Consider the following 15,914-nt stretch of genomic DNA (forward strand, 5'->3'; position numbering starts at 1 on the left):
AAAAAAAGGTGTCATACATCAGTCATTGTTTGTTTTTAGAATAGGCATGAGAACAGAAATGCTACTGGTTCAGTCAGTAAAAACTGAGACGGAGAGTGTACCGCTACACTCATCAGCCAATTACTGTACTCACTCCACTCTGTTCTACCAAATATACAACCATGTCATAAAAGGATTTCATAACTTAACCTTCATTGTAGTTGCATATTTACTGCTTTACCTATACATGTCAATTACCTGCACCTGACAAAAAAACTGCATGTTTGATTTGGCCTTTTTACCCCAGATACCCTCCATGATGCAACTCCAAAGGGGGATTTCCAGCTGGAATTAATCCAGCAACCGTTACCAAGCAAATGTGTTAACCACTACATCACCGAGCCACAACACTGATACAAAATACAGCTTTTAAATGATTTCATTTATGAAGGGGAAAGGATCTAAACCTACCTGGTCCTTCATATAGCTCTAGAGAAATTTTATCCCACCTCTCTTTGAAGAATTTTGAAAATTCAGTTTTGTTTTTTCTTTTGTTATTGTTGTTGTTGTTGTTGTTTTTTAGCATTAACAGTCTGTTTGAGGTCATGCCAGGTCTGTTTAAATTTGTTGTTTCAGAGCAGAATTTGCTGGTTTGTTTCAGTTCAGTTTCAGTTCTGCTGAATAAGCCAGAAAAACACAAACCGATATTCTCGGATATTCTCGTTCAGCATTTTCTGATAGAGAGCAGACTTCATGGTTGCATCAGTCATGGAAAGTCATCCAGATCCTGAAGCAGGAAAGCAGCCCCAGACGAACACCATACCATCACCATGTTTGTTTCCGCCAGACACGACGAGACTCCAGACTGCTCCAGAAATGTCAACTTTTGTAACTCCACAGAATATTTTCCCCAAAGTCTTGGGGATCGTCAAGATGTTTTTGTGGCAAAGGTGAGATGAATGTTTGTATTCTTTGTGGTCAGCAGCCGTTTTTGCCTTTAAACTCTCCCATAGGTGCCATTTGTGCCCAGTCTCCTTCTTATTGCTGAATCATGAATACCTAACCTGAGACATCTGAGATCTGCAGTCTAGATGTTGCTCTTTGTTCTTTTGTGCCGTTGTGGATGAGTCATCAATGCATTCTTGGAGTCATTTTGCTAGGCCAATGTTAGAGCCGTATTCAACAGAAAACTAGCTAGTTTAATCAAAAGTTTCCAAGCAAGCTAAACTTCTTCTCTTTACTTTTTTCATTTCATTTTCTATATTTTAAATAGGAAGCAATTAATTGACTGAAAGAGGAAAATAAGTGGCAAAGTAATTAGTAATAGAAATAATAGTTATTTACATCTATTTACATACCAATTTCTCCCCACTTGAAATTGCTGTGCATGAAGACAGTGTTTTGATCAAACAATAATTTGATCCAACCTACCACAATAACCCTTCCTATTTCCTGCTGTAATTCAGTCTACAGAGCACAAAGACACTGAGGAGTATAAAGCTAAGGCTAATGACACATTACAGCACTGATCTGAGGGTCACAAGTTTACTGAAGCTGGTCTTAGACCGGACCCCACCTTCCTGCCCCGTGTATTTAACCCCTCACCTCTGGGCCAAACCCCTGATCAGTCACAAGAGCAGCCTCAGTATGACCCCTTTAAATAGGCAAACAAACAACAGCAGCCGCCAGCAGAGACATAATTGATGTTTGCCATGTGAAACTAAGAAGAAATGATATTGTCCTCTGCTCATTTTGATTCATTTTTCACAGCCTGACAGTCACAAGAGCCCCTGATAGTGCTTTATGTTAAAGTACACAGTTTTGTTTCTTTTTACCTCTTAAAACAACTCAAATACGTCCATCATATTAACTCTACAAGCCAGATAAATAACAACAATGGCAAGTTCAATTAGCACTAAGACTGCAGACGCTCAAAAATACCATAAACATGCATGGAGACCCGCAGCACGCACAGAACACGCACAGATTTGATTGCATGAGATCTGTGACACAGAGCAGTCCTGATCTGAACTTTGAGCTTGACCAGAGCTTCTTCTGCTCCACTAAAGCCTGAGGATCGTCTTATTTTATTAACAAAACCTTATATGGGACTGTTTGGATAGCAGGATGTGTCGCCTTTACAGATGTTAAAGTAATACATACGATGTTTAATAATTGACTATCTTTCGATTGACATAGCATTTAGCCTTGAGGATGCTACACTGATGTTAAAAAGAAGAAAAAGAACAACACGCTGGTTTGATATATACCGTTGGAGTTACAGTAAGAGCAAGATAAAAATAATCTGCAGTATTTACTCAGACACAATGTTCATCCTCTAGTTCACATGTAAATATAATCCCTTTACAGCTTATTTGCATGTTATTTTCATGCTGCCAGGCTTCTCATTTAAAGCAGTCTTTCCACTTAAATATTGTAAATAACAGTTCAGCACAACACACATGTAAATGAAAAGTTAATACTCTCAATGCCCTGCAGCTAGAGAAGATGCAAATGAGGGGAAAAAAGTCCCTGACAGAAGTAATGACCAGTTTTACCGACCAAAACGTGGCAGTAATGATGCACTGCTACATTAAACATGTTACCTTTACCAAAGGACAGAGAGAGAGCGAGAACAGATCAAGAACAAAAACAACGCAAATTCTTTTACAACAGATACGGTGACGCTCAGTGAGTAAATATACCAAAACGATGCATCTACATGGGTTTGCATGAAGGAGTGTGTGCGTGCCTGCAGGGGTCCTTTGCTTGCTGCCTTTCTCTGAGTATAGTTGTAGTACATTTCTACATGGTCTGAGTTTGTGCCTTTGATTATGTGAAGATGGTGTGCAGTGGAAGACCTAAACTGCTCACCCAATTAGAAGTTAGAAACAGTCGTACTGCTGCTTTTCCACAGGCTCAACAAAATTAATGATTTGTCTTTACCTTTGATTGGGCCATGACCACTACTGTTAACAACTAGAACTAACCCAAACCCTCCAATTATTCATCACTCACTAATAATAATAATGATAAAGTTTTTGGACATTTCATGCAATATTGTAGGCTACCGCACAGAATCATAACCTCATCTTCTAAGGGTGTCATTTACTCATTTTTATCTTATCCACTAACATCACTTAGATAAGCTGTGAGAATAATTGTGAGCATGCATCTTATAATTTAGCAAAAATGTAGGTTTTGGAAGGTCAAGCTGTACTTTCCACGGTACACCTTTACACGAAAAGTGAAAAACAGGAAACTGGATATTTGTAAATTCTTGTCTAATAAACTCAACTCATTTTAGATGCTTGGTAATAAGGAAGGACAACCCAATATCACAACAGAGTGTGTAATAGACACGGCGGTCCACCGTCTTCCCAAAACGTTGCGGTAATCTGCAGTAACAGAAAAGCGAGGTATTTTGTTTCAAACCAACATGCAAATAATCACATGAAAGCCTTTAAACAGACTATTTTTAACACATTTACATCTATATACATATAATCATCCAAGCTTAATAGAATCTGGTGATTAAGGACCCTGGAATGTACTTAACACATTTTTTGCTCACTAGCGACTTTGTGGGTTTAAATATATCATCGCCCCCTGCTGGTCATGCAATTTGTGCATGGAGTTAGGCAACTTCTGCATGCATGCCCATTTCACGTGGTTAGAGAGGCAAAGTGGGAAATGGACACGGTGGACTGGCCTGTCTATCCGGTTGTTCAGTCTGACGTCACTAGCCATGTCTGGACCTAAACTCCGCTGCAGGTCCATATATCAAACGATCACTATGGCATTACTGAGAGTTGAAAAACTGTCTAAAGTCTTTCATCTTTAATAAAATGATCAGCGTTCTGCTCTACCAGGTGTAACAATTGAGTTTAACATCCAGGCATCCATGAAAACGGAATTTATGACATTTAACGGAGTTAGAAGTTAGCAGGGAGTTAGCTCGCTAGCTTCTATCTAAATACAATATAGCATGTCCTGACTGCGGGGTTTTGGAAACAAATTAAAACGTACAGCTCTGCTATCACTTCCAGCATAAATGAAGACAGAAAACTAAACAGCAGTGACGTTTGTAGGGTTACTGAAGTTTGGCTAGCTGGTATATAATGATGTGCTACGTGACCGCTAGCGACACAGCTATGTTAGCATAATATCCGGTTGTTCAGTGATGACGCGACGAATCCTACTTCCGGGTCTAAAGTAGTCTGCGTTTAATATGGCTTTTGTGTTGTTAACATGTTTAATGTTATGTATTTTCTTATATTTAATCTCAAAAAGCTCCTAAAACAGTCAGTGATCACTGTTGACCTCCCTCGGCTTTTATTACCGCTAATCATTTATTTAAGCTCAGTTTTTAAAACCTTAGGATGTAACTACAGCCCAGCCCATGCAGCAGTATATGAATGACTAACCTCGTATTGTGGCTGCATTATCTCAGTTGTTCTCCTGGCTGAAGTTTGGTCCTTTTACAGCATCCTGCCATGCGATTACATTTGTTCCTGACCACCGAAAACACTCATGTTAACTTTTATCGAGTGGAAAAAAAGTTAGCTTGTTCATATATGCTAACATAGCTGTGTCGCTAGCGGTCACGTAGCACATCATTATATACCAGCTAGCCAAACTTCAGTGACCCTACAAACGTCACTGCTGTTTCGTTTTCTGTCTTCATTTATGTTGGAAGTGATAACAGAGCTGTACGTTTTAATTTGTTTCCAAAACCCGCAGTCAGGACATGCTATATTGTATTTAGATAGAAGCTAGCAAGCTAACTTCCTGCTAACTTCTAACTCCGTTAAATGTCATAAATGTCCATTTTCATGGATGCCTGGATGTTAAACTCAATTGTTACACCTGGTAGAGCAGAACGCTGATCATTTTATTAAAGATGAAAGACTTTAGACAGTTTTTCAACTCTCAGTAATGCCATAGTGATCGTTTGATATATGGACCTGCAGCGGAGTTTAGACCCAGACACGGCTAGTGACGTCAGACTGAACAACCGGATAAACAAGCTAACTTTTTTTGCACTCGATAAAAGTTAACGTGAGTGTTCTCGGTGGTCAGGAACAAATGTAATCGCATGGCAGGATGCTGTAAAAGGACCAAACTTCAGCCAGGAGAACAACTGAGATAATCCATCCACAATACGAGGTTAGTCATTCATATACTGCTGCATGGGCTGTGCTGTAGTTACATCCTAAGGTTTTAAAAACTGAGCTTAAATAAATGATTAGCGGTAATAAAAGCCGAGGGAGGTCAACAGTGATCACTGACTGTTTTAGGAGCTTTTTGAGATTAAATAGAAGAAAATACAAAACATTAAACATGTTAACAACACAAAAGCCATATTAAACGCAGACTACTTTAGGCCTGGAAGTAGGATTCGTCACATCATCACTTAACAATCGGATTACATGTTTTGCCATCACACTGGGTTGGGGAGGAATATATTTAGATCAAAGTGCATCCCATAATTTTGACAGGTGAAAGCACCTGTGATGATAGGCTGGCATCCTGCCTGCCTGTCCAGGTGTTTCAGTTTGGTGCAACAAGGACAATGGAAGGCTGTGACGAAGCAAGCGGACAGGTGCGATTACAAGCTTCCTCACTTGTCACCCTGAAAATCATGAATGGACGCTACCGCACTTACTCAATCAGACACTAGGGCAATGTTCTGAGATCTCCATGCATCAGCAAATCTCACATCTTAAAATAGAGCTGCATCTGCTGCTTTTAGAGCACGAGAATCTGATACTGGAACCATAACTTAAAAACATTCCTATTCTGATTTAATGGCAAGGTTACTCATAGCAACAAAAACACATAAACATGTGAGAATTCAATGAGGGCAAAGTGGTTGTTTTTCTTTAAATTTGTGCCCAAGGAGTTGTTTGTCACATGTGTACAAATGGTGGAGTTTTGTTTTTGTATTGATTTTGGTTTATTACGAGCAAAGTCTGTAGGACAGCATACGGATCAGGGTCAGACAACAACACAAAGTAGCTGCAGAGCTTTTTAAAACATGACAGGCTGTTCCATGTCACCAAATCTGGCCTGAATCCACCGCTACAGGCGATCACTGACCAGCACAACTTTTACGCATTCTGTCCTCCTGATAAATCTGGCAGTAACAATATGTGACATTTGCCATTGCCTGTAGTTGCCTATGTGATCAAGGTTGTTTTGATCTTGCCGTTTGAAGTTTTGCTCATGGTGTGTGTGGGGAAAAGAGGAGCTTCTAGGGGATGGGTGAGGTGAACAGGAGGAAAGGAACAGAGAGTGACAAACAACAACAAAACTGGTGGATGGAAAATGTCACATCAGTGGGGCCCACAGTACCCGGCAGAGGAATACATTGTCAGTGTGCCCCTATTATGTTTTGAGTCCCTATATTTGTTAACTTAATAGCAAAGAGAAATGCCATGATACTCTTGTACTGGAATGCTCAGTTTAGCATGTTTGATTCAGAGAAAGCTAAACATTTCTATATCACTTATGAATTGATAGACTATAGTAATAACTATAGTAATTAGTCATGTGGCGCCCAACCTCACAGTACCGTATCACCCCAATAGAGCACATTGCTGTCAGACTGCACACTTACTTGTTGTCCCTGCAGTATTTAAAAGTGGAATGGGAGACAGTGGGCTATTGTTAGCTAATTTGTGCATCACTGAGCCACACTAATGTCATAACATTATGACCTGATATTCAGCACAAACCATCATGGAAGACTGTTCTTTGGAACGAGTGAAAATCTACTGTTTTATTAGTCCTTTAAGGAGGACTAATTAGTCGATGACTATGCCTTGCACCTGGCAACTGCTATAATTGTGTTATGAAGACATATTTAAGACTTTAAAAATTGTCTAGATGTGTCTTTTTGAGTCCACATGTTAGACCATCCCTGAGCACTATTCCTCCTGTCTTTAAGACCAGCCAGGTGTCACTCAGCACGGTCATTCATTACTGTGGTAACCTGGCCTGAACCTGGCAGACGCTGACTTCCTGTGACTGATACTTCCCCTGACCTTCAGTCTGTGCCAGAATAACTCCATGTCCCCCCCTCTCTCTCTTGCTCTTTCTCTATCTATCCCTCTCTCTGTCTTTCTCACACACACACACACACGAACACAAATTTATATGCACCACTGGCCAGGTAAGTTTTCTCAACTGATGCCGTTTTCAGTCTCTGAATTCATGAAAACATGGCATACCATTTATACCAATTATTCTGTTCTTTTTCCTTTCTGTCATATATATATATATATATATATATATATATATATATATATATATATATATATATATTAGGGGTGCAACGATACTCATATCGATATTGAACCGTTCGATACAGTGCTTTCGGTTCGGTACGCATATGTATCGAACAATACAAAGTTTTTAATTTATTTTATCAACTTTCCTTCTGACGATGCTGTCTGTGTTGAGCGCTCAGTGGATCTGCACTCGACAGTGCAGCCTAGGCGGAGCAGTCGAGTGCAGATTCACTGAGCGCAGGGCAAGCTACCGAGACAGAAGTTAAGCTCTCCTTGCAACATGGCAAATTGAACCTCCCCCATCCTCATTCAGATCTGGCGTTTGGAGCTATTTTGGTTTTCATGTGACGTATGACCCTGAAGGTAAGCGCGTCATGGACTAAAGTAAAACAGTATGTCGGATGTGCCACGCAATGGTCAATTACATGGATGGGAGCTAGTGTGTTAGCGCAGTTAGCTCGTGAACGTGTTGGCCGTCCAGCCCCACGCTCAGGGCGATCCACGGTAGCTCGTTAACGGAGATTTGCCGTATTGTGGCGTTAACGTCATTTCAACGAGATTTATGCTGACAGCACTAGTGGGAACACAACGAATATGACTGCACATTTACTCCGAAATCATCCTAGTGCAAAGACAAGTGGAAGCCGACAAAAACAACAAGCACATGCTACAAACTTTACCAGAGTCATTTAGACAGCCGTTAGCACACGATTCTCCTTATGGGGAGCTGTTATGTTTAATATGCTGCTGAGAATATAGCCCAGAAGAAGCGTATAGTATAGCTTTTATTTTGTAAAGAGCCATTTCTCTGTAATAAACTCTCTTTTCCAAAGATAAGTGATTCCTCAATCAGATACAGGGCTCGCAAAATTTTTCCAGTCGGGCTACCAAAATCTCTCTCTGCCCTGCCCGTCGGGCTATCGCAGGAAGGAAAAATATATGTCAATGCTTTTGCATTCTTTCGGAAATGTAGCTGGGTAATTATGTCATTGGCATCGGTGAGCCACTGTCAATATGTGACATATTTATATCGCGTTTGAATTTGCGCTTGTTTTTTGCTTTTACTTTGCAATCGCGCAAACTGTGTATAGAGAGCGACAGCACTGATTGGTGAGTGATGATAATTTGCGCACCAATTCCTCTGACATCGTCTTATCAATCGTTAGCTTACTATGCAAACATGACAAGTGAAATCTCCCGCAGCTTAAACATGTGAGAGGTTGATCGCGCAGAGAATCGCTGAGCGTTGTGTGTGTGTGTGTGTGTGTGTGTGTGTGTGTGTGTGTGTGTGTGTGTGTGTGTGTAAAAGCAGCAGGATATATATTTTAGTTCTGCTGAGCCAAATAAGACAGGTCAGGGTGAAGAAGTGACAGCCAAAGAAAAGCTTACCACAAAACGGAGAAGTTATGACAAATCAGACTATAAGGCAAAAAGAAAGTGCAGCTTTATGGTTTCATGGACAAAAGAATTTCTGTGGCTGCAATATGACGAGCTAAATAACCAGGGCTGCACATAAGTGGTCCGCAGGTGCGCATTCGCTGTCAAAATAAAAAATGCGAAAAAGATAAGAAGTTGCAACGCGTGTTTGCGTACATAAGATTTTCAGGAGGACAGACATTTGTTTAGAACTCTTAAAGATGTCGAAGAAGCTCCTTTAAGCAATTACTGTGATGTTCCTCCACCTCCAAAGAAATGTCAGAAGGAGTCCGAACCACAAAAGAAGCGCGTATTCTCGGAAAAGTGGTTGCAGGAGGTGAGCTGGCTTCAAACAAATGATGAACGCACAGAGATGTGGTGCGGAATGTGCCGTGAAAATTTAATAAATGACAAATTAAAAAGGCATGAACATTTTTCTTTGTATCGAAAAAATATCGAACCGTGACAGCAAAGTATCGAACCGAACTGTGAATTTTGTGTATCGTTGCACCCCTAATATATATATATATATAAAAAATAAAAAAAAAAACACCCAGCACGCCCCTGCGGGCGGTTTATCCTTCAAGCTCGGGTCCTCTACCAGAGGCCTGGGAGCTTGAGGGTCCTGCGCAGTATCTTAGCTGTTCCCAGGACTGCGCTCTTCTGGACAGAGATCGCCGATGTTATTCCCGGGATCTGCTGGAGCCACTCGCCTCGAAGCAGCTGGATAGCGTAGTGGTTAGACTACACGCCTTTCGAACAGATATATATATAAAAACACCCAGCACGCCCCTGCAGGCGGTTTATCCTTCAAGCTCGGGTCCTCTACCAGAGGCCTGGGAGCTTGAGGGTCCTGCGCAGTATCTTAGCTGTTCCCAGGACTGCGCTCTTCTGGACAGAGGTCTCCGATGTTATTCCTGGGATCTGCTGGAGCCACTCGCCTAGCTTGGGAGTCACCGCACCTAGTACTCCGATTACCACGGGGACCACCGTTACCTTCACCCTCCACATCCTCTCGAGCTCTTCTCTGAGCCCTTGGTATTTCTCCAGCTTCTCGTGTTCCTTCTTCCTGATATTGCTGTCATTCGGAACCGCTACATCGATCACTACGGCCGTCTTCTTCTGTTTGTCTACCACCACTATGTCCGGTTGGTTAGCCACCACCATTTTGTCCGTCTGTATCTGGAAGTCCCACAGGATCTTAGCTCGGTCATTCTCCACCACCCTTGGGGGCATCTCCCATTTTGACCTCGGGACTTCCAGGTTATACTCGGCACAGATGTTCCTGTACACTATGCCGGCCACTTGGTTATGGCGTTCCATGTATGCCTTGCCTGCTAGCATCTTACACCCTGCTGTTATGTGCTGGATTGTCTCTGGGGCATCTTTACACAGCCTGCACCTGGGGTCTTGCCTGGTGTGATAGACCCCAGCCTCTATGGATCTTGTGCTCAGAGCTTGTTCTTGTGCTGCCATGATTAGTGCCTCTGTGCTGTCTTTCAGTCCAGCTTTGTCCAGCCACTGGTAGGATTTCTGGATATCAGCCACCTCCTCTATCTGCCGGTGGTACATACCGTGCAGGGGCCTGTCCTTCCATGATGGTTCCTCGTCTCCCTCCTCTTTCTTGGGTTTCTGCTGCCTGAGGTATTCACTGAGCACTCGGTCAGTTGGGGCCATCTTCGTGATGTATTCATGGATGTTCGTTGTCTCATCCTGGACTGTGGTGCTGACACTCACCAGTCCCCGGCCCCCTTCCTTCCGCTTAGCGTACAGCCTCAGGGTGCTGGACTTGGGGTGAAACCCTCCATGCATGGTAAGGAGCTTTCTTGTCTTTATGTCAGTGGCTTCTATCTCCTCCTTTGGCCAGCCTATTACCCCAGCAGGGTACCTGATCACGGGCAGGGCGTACGTGTTGATGGCCCGGATCTTGTTCTTACCATTCAGCTGACTCCTCAGGACTTGCCTGACCCTCTGCAGGTACTTGGTGGTTGCAGCTTTTCTAGCGGCCTCTTCATGGTTCCCATTCGCCTGCGGGATCCCCAGGTACTTGTAACTGTCCTCTATGTCTGCAATGTTGCCTTCTGGTAGTTTAATCCCCTCAGTTCTGACTACCTTCCCTCTCTTTGTTACCATCCGACTACACTTCTCCAGTCCGAATGACATTCCAATGTCATTGCTGTATAGCCTGGTAGTGTGGATCAATGAATCGATGTCTCGTTCACTCTTGGCATACAGCTTGATGTCATCCATGTACAGGAGGTGGCTGACAACTGCTTCGTTCCGTAGTCGGTATCCGTAGCCAGTCTTGTTAATGATCTCACTGAGGGGGTTCAGGCCTATGCAGAACAGCAGTGGGGACAGAGCATCTCCTTGGTAGATCCCGCACTTGATGGTGACTTGTGCTATGGGCTTGGTCCCATTGATCTTGTACAATTCTAAGCATTCCAGTATCCAGCTGTGGGGCATTGAGTCATAGGCCTTCTTGTAATCAATCCAGGCAGTGCACAGGTTGGTCAGTCTGGTCTTGCAGTCTCGGCTGACTGTTCTGTCTACCAGTAGCTGGTGTTTTGCGCCTCTGGTATTCTTGCCAATCCCTTTCTGTGTCCCGCTCATGTATTGACCCATGTGCCTGTTCATCTTAGCCGATATGATGCCTGACAGGAGCTTCCATGTAGTACTGAGGCAGGTTATTGGTCGGTAGTTGGAGGGGACCGGTCCCTTCTTGGGGTCCTTGGGGATCAGGACCGTCTGACCTTCGGTTAGCCATTCCGGGTGTCTCTCGTTAACTAGCAGCTGGTTCATTAGTGCTGCCAGACGCCCGTGGAGTGCAGTCAGCTTCTTTAGCCAGTAGGCGTGAACCATGTCGGGCCCTGGTGCTGTCCAACTCTTCATACTGGAGACCCTTTCTTGGATATCTGCCACTGTGATGGTTACTGGACCCTGTTCAGGGAGGTCGCTGTGGTCTGCCCTCTGATCCACTAGCCACTGAGCATTGCCGTTATGGGTTGCGTCCTTCTCACATATGCTCTTCCAGTATTGCTCCGTCTCCAGCCTTGGTGGTGCTGTTCTCTTATTGTTCCCTTGCCACTGAGAGTACACCTTTGCTGGTTCTGTGGAGAACAGCTGGTTTATTCTCCTGCCTTCTATCTCTCTGGTGTACCTGCTCAAGCGGCTGGCCAAGGCTATGAGTCTTTGCTTGGCAGTTTCCAAGGCCTCAGGTATGGACAGCTTGCTGTATTTCTTATGCACCTTCTTTGTCGCACCTTTCTGCAACTCCGTTAGTTGGCTAACCTCCCTCCGTGCTACTTTGATCTTGCCCTCTAGCCTCCTTCTCCATGGAGGGTACTGCCCCTTGTGGCTGTTCAACTTGTAGCCAAGCATCTCACTGATCACTGCTGCCGTATTGTAGATCAGCTTGTTAGTGTCGGTAATCGTGGTTGTAGGTATCGTCCGTAGTGCTGCATTAACATCATCTAGCAGACCTTCTGAGGGTACTTCACGTAATCTTGGTAACAGACTACAGGGGATACAGGTTTCAAGCTTGGCCATGATCCTATGTTCATATTACATCATTAAAGTTTTTAAAAATTAGGTCAGTTTATGTATCAGCTGTCATCCTCTTAAGTTTTAAACCATAGGTTTATGTTTTAAATTCTAGTTAAAGTTATTGTTTAAGCCCTCTATTTGGTTATGGTCCTGTCCTTTTTGTTTATTTCTGTTTTGTTTGTGTGTGTGTGTGTGTGTGTGTGTGTGTGTGTGTGTGTGTGTGTGTGTGTGTGTGTGTGTGTGTGTGTGTGTGTGCATGTGTATGTGTGTGTGTGTGATTTTGAGGGTTGTTTTTTTAGCTGTTTTTATTAGAATAATTTATATTAGTCATCCTGTTTTTGAGACATTCCAGCATGCAGTATTTTGGGTAGTGTCATGGAGAGATGGCTAGGTAAAGGTGAGTATCATCTGCATATATAATGTATACTGTGCCTTTTAATAATACTGGGAAACACATGTTATGCAAAGAGAAAAGGTCCTCACATAGAACCCTGCAGAACTCTTCTGATATGATTGATATGATTCATACTACTGCAGTGCAGCACCTTTAATACCTACGGCGTGTTCTAATCTCTGTAGTAAAATATTGTGGTCAATGGTATTGAACGCTGCACTGATGTCTAACAGGACAATTATAGAAATGAGGCGACTATCAGAGGCCATAAGAAGAGAATTTGTTACCTTTATTAGTGTTGTGGTTGGTCAGTGATGGCTTTTCAAGCAATAGTTTAATTACTGTCACCTGAAAGGCGAAAGGTACTTCAAAGCCCATTAACAGAGATGCACTGATCATATTTAAGATCAAAGCAGTAATCATTGGTAGGACGTCTTTGAGCAGTCTTGCAGGAATGGGGTTTAACAGACAAGATGATAATTTGGAAAATCTGAGTAGTGGTCTATTTTGTTTTATTTAACATACTCACTATTCAGCTCAAGGAGGTTGTCCAAGAGTCAGCTGTTTCCAAGCTCAAGCATGAACTTTCTGTCAAAAAGTTTTATAAATTCTCAGAAAATGTAGTTTGAATATCAATAACTGGAAAAATGTTATCTAAAGGCAACAAGATTTGGTGATATGACTGAGCAATTCTGTAGTGAAAAAGCTTTTTCTGGATCAAGATGGCAAGATGATATGCATGAGGATTCAAGACAGCAACAGTGGTGTCTATAGTGAACAACATATTATTTGCCCCAATGTAGTTCCTCACTGTCCTGGTTAAAAAGCAGCCAGCGACTTATATTTCCATCTGAAGAGGCTCGTGATATTCTACGCCCCCACAGTCAGGGACTGTGGTACGCAATAGGAACTGGCCAGTAACACTGTTATTGGAATCAGCTTGCACTGCACACCACTCAGCTATGTGCATTCAAGTGCAGACACATAAATACACATCTACACCCGTTCACCTATCTAAAGCAGCTTCCACACAGGGGCACACACTGCAGAGGGATCAGCTTCCTCATTGAAACATGAGGCGGCATCTTTAATGGCTGCTGACATGGTGTGATTTCCTTCTCTCAAATTCTTTTCACAAAATTCTTTCCAGGCTGCAGGTCAAGTGAAGGGACTTTAGCAAGTTGTACAATGCAGGCTCTGTACAGAGATGGTTAAGTCCTCTGTTTTTATTCATGATTTTTTTTATGACCAGTGAGAATCGTTATGAAGATGTAAACCTGGCTTAAAATTGAAAGGTGAAATGTCATCTTTTCAGGCTATTAGAAAAACTTCAATTCAATCTAATTTTAACCATCTACCAATTAATGTTTACATATGGAAGAATTCTAATGTAAATCTGTTAAACTGACTATTTTTTTTGGTTATGAAATTGTTACGATTAAACAGTCACACAACAACCACTCATATATATATATATATATATATATATATATATATATATATATATATATATATATATATATATATATATAAACACCCAGCACGCCCCTGCAGGCGGTTTATCCTTCAATCTCGGGTCCTCTACCAGAGGCCTGGGAGCTTGAGGGTCCTGCGCAGTATCTTAGCTGTTCCCAGGACTGCGCTCTTCTGGACAGAGATCTCCGATGTTGCTCCCGGGATCTGCTGGAGCCACTCGCCTAGCTTGGGAGTCACCGCACCTAGTACTCCGATTACCACGGGGACCACCGTTACCTTCACCCTCCACATCCTCTCGAGCTCTTTTCTGAGCCCTTGGTATTTCTCCAGCTTCTCGTGTTCCTTCTTCCTGATATTGCTGTCATTCGGAACCGCTACATCGATCACTACGGCCGTCTTCTTCTGTTTGTCTACCACCACTATGTCCGGTTGGTTAGCCACCACCATTTTGTCCGTGTATATATATATATATATATATATATATATATTTTTTTTTTTTTTTTTTTTTTTACCTGTGATCACAATGTAATTATTTATAGTTTCCGTTATTAAACCTTATTTATTTATCGTCCTTTGTTTTTTTCTTTCCCTTTTCTGTGCGTCTTGTGTTCCCTCCATCTTTATTTCCCTGTTTTGTTTTGTTTTATTTGTGTGAGTTCATTCTTGGTGTCCCAGTCAGTTTACTTCCTGTTTTATTTTAAACATACTTTCTCAACTGCTTTTCTCTGTTTTTATTTCCCTTCTTTGTTCTTTTTTGTATTGTGCCTGTTTTGTTTTTTGCTTTTTAATTACTGGCAGAGTGCAGTCCCACAAAGTCAGCTAAGGGGTCACCACAAGAACTTCTACACAGAACGACACTGTCATGCTGTGATGGTCCAGTGGTACGCAAGGACACCACACGGCGTGAATGGTGTGGGTGCAAATCTGAGAAGGTTGGAAAAGGAAGTGTATTTTTTCAATCAATTATACAACAACTTCTTTCTCTGCATGTCCTTTCAGGAGAGATGGAAGAAGATTTTTCCTTTCTCACTTTGACCAAGTTTTAGCATTGTTTTGGCAAAGTTGTAAATATGCTTTCAAGTTTAGTTCAATTTCAGCCAAGTGGACAAATGTATGACCAGTTGCATTATATATTATTTCAATAACTGCCAATTAATTCCGTTCACTGATTAAGTCCAGATTTTAAAATGTACACAGAAACAGAGGTGCTGTAAGTGATGGAGCTGTAAAATGCAACAGTGCAGAGATATACGGAGCTGCTATTGTTCTTACTGATGTTCTTACTGTGATCCTCTCTGCCTAATGTAATACTGTCAGCCCCCACAATGAGCTCACTGCTCAATGCGGCAACAGCAAGGTGCTGCTGTCAAAGCTGCAGTGTTTGAATTGATTCAATCCTTATGATACACACAGCTTTGTGGTTTTTTTCTCAATTATAAAACTATTTCCTGTGGAACTATGCAACTTGAAAAATTTCCTACCAGTACAAAATAAAGTGTTATGTCATTTAAAATCACAAAATCATCTTATACCTTCTGCTCAACAGCTCCAAGTGCCTTGACCGAGCCAGCCACATGCTCCACACTATGTCATCCACAATTAAGTCAGCGAGATAAAGGACAGATGACTGTGAAAGCTTTCAGATTCGGCCTTGCCAGCCTCCCATCTCCATGGCAACCCAACCCTGAGTAGAAAGGTCTGCAATAAGATGGCAGGAAATGCAAACCTTGTATGGTTGTTAAAGCAGATTTAAGGTCTTACTAATGGCTGCATCATTGGTGTGAGTCAGATTTGGTTTGCTCAGGTGT

The 15,914-nt window shown here is 42.2% G+C and overlaps 1 protein-coding gene across 3 annotated transcripts in view; it reads right to left on the bottom strand.

Annotated features, from left to right (window-relative positions):
• dgkg (diacylglycerol kinase, gamma) overlaps window positions 1-15,914 on the bottom strand; it is a 166,255-nt gene that overhangs the window by 58,641 nt on the left and 91,700 nt on the right. The gene's annotated exons all lie outside the window — the stretch shown is intronic.

The sequence above is a fragment of the Maylandia zebra genome, linkage group LG16 (genome assembly GCF_041146795.1).
Source record: "Maylandia zebra isolate NMK-2024a linkage group LG16, Mzebra_GT3a, whole genome shotgun sequence".
NCBI lineage: Eukaryota > Metazoa > Chordata > Actinopteri > Cichliformes > Cichlidae > Maylandia > Maylandia zebra.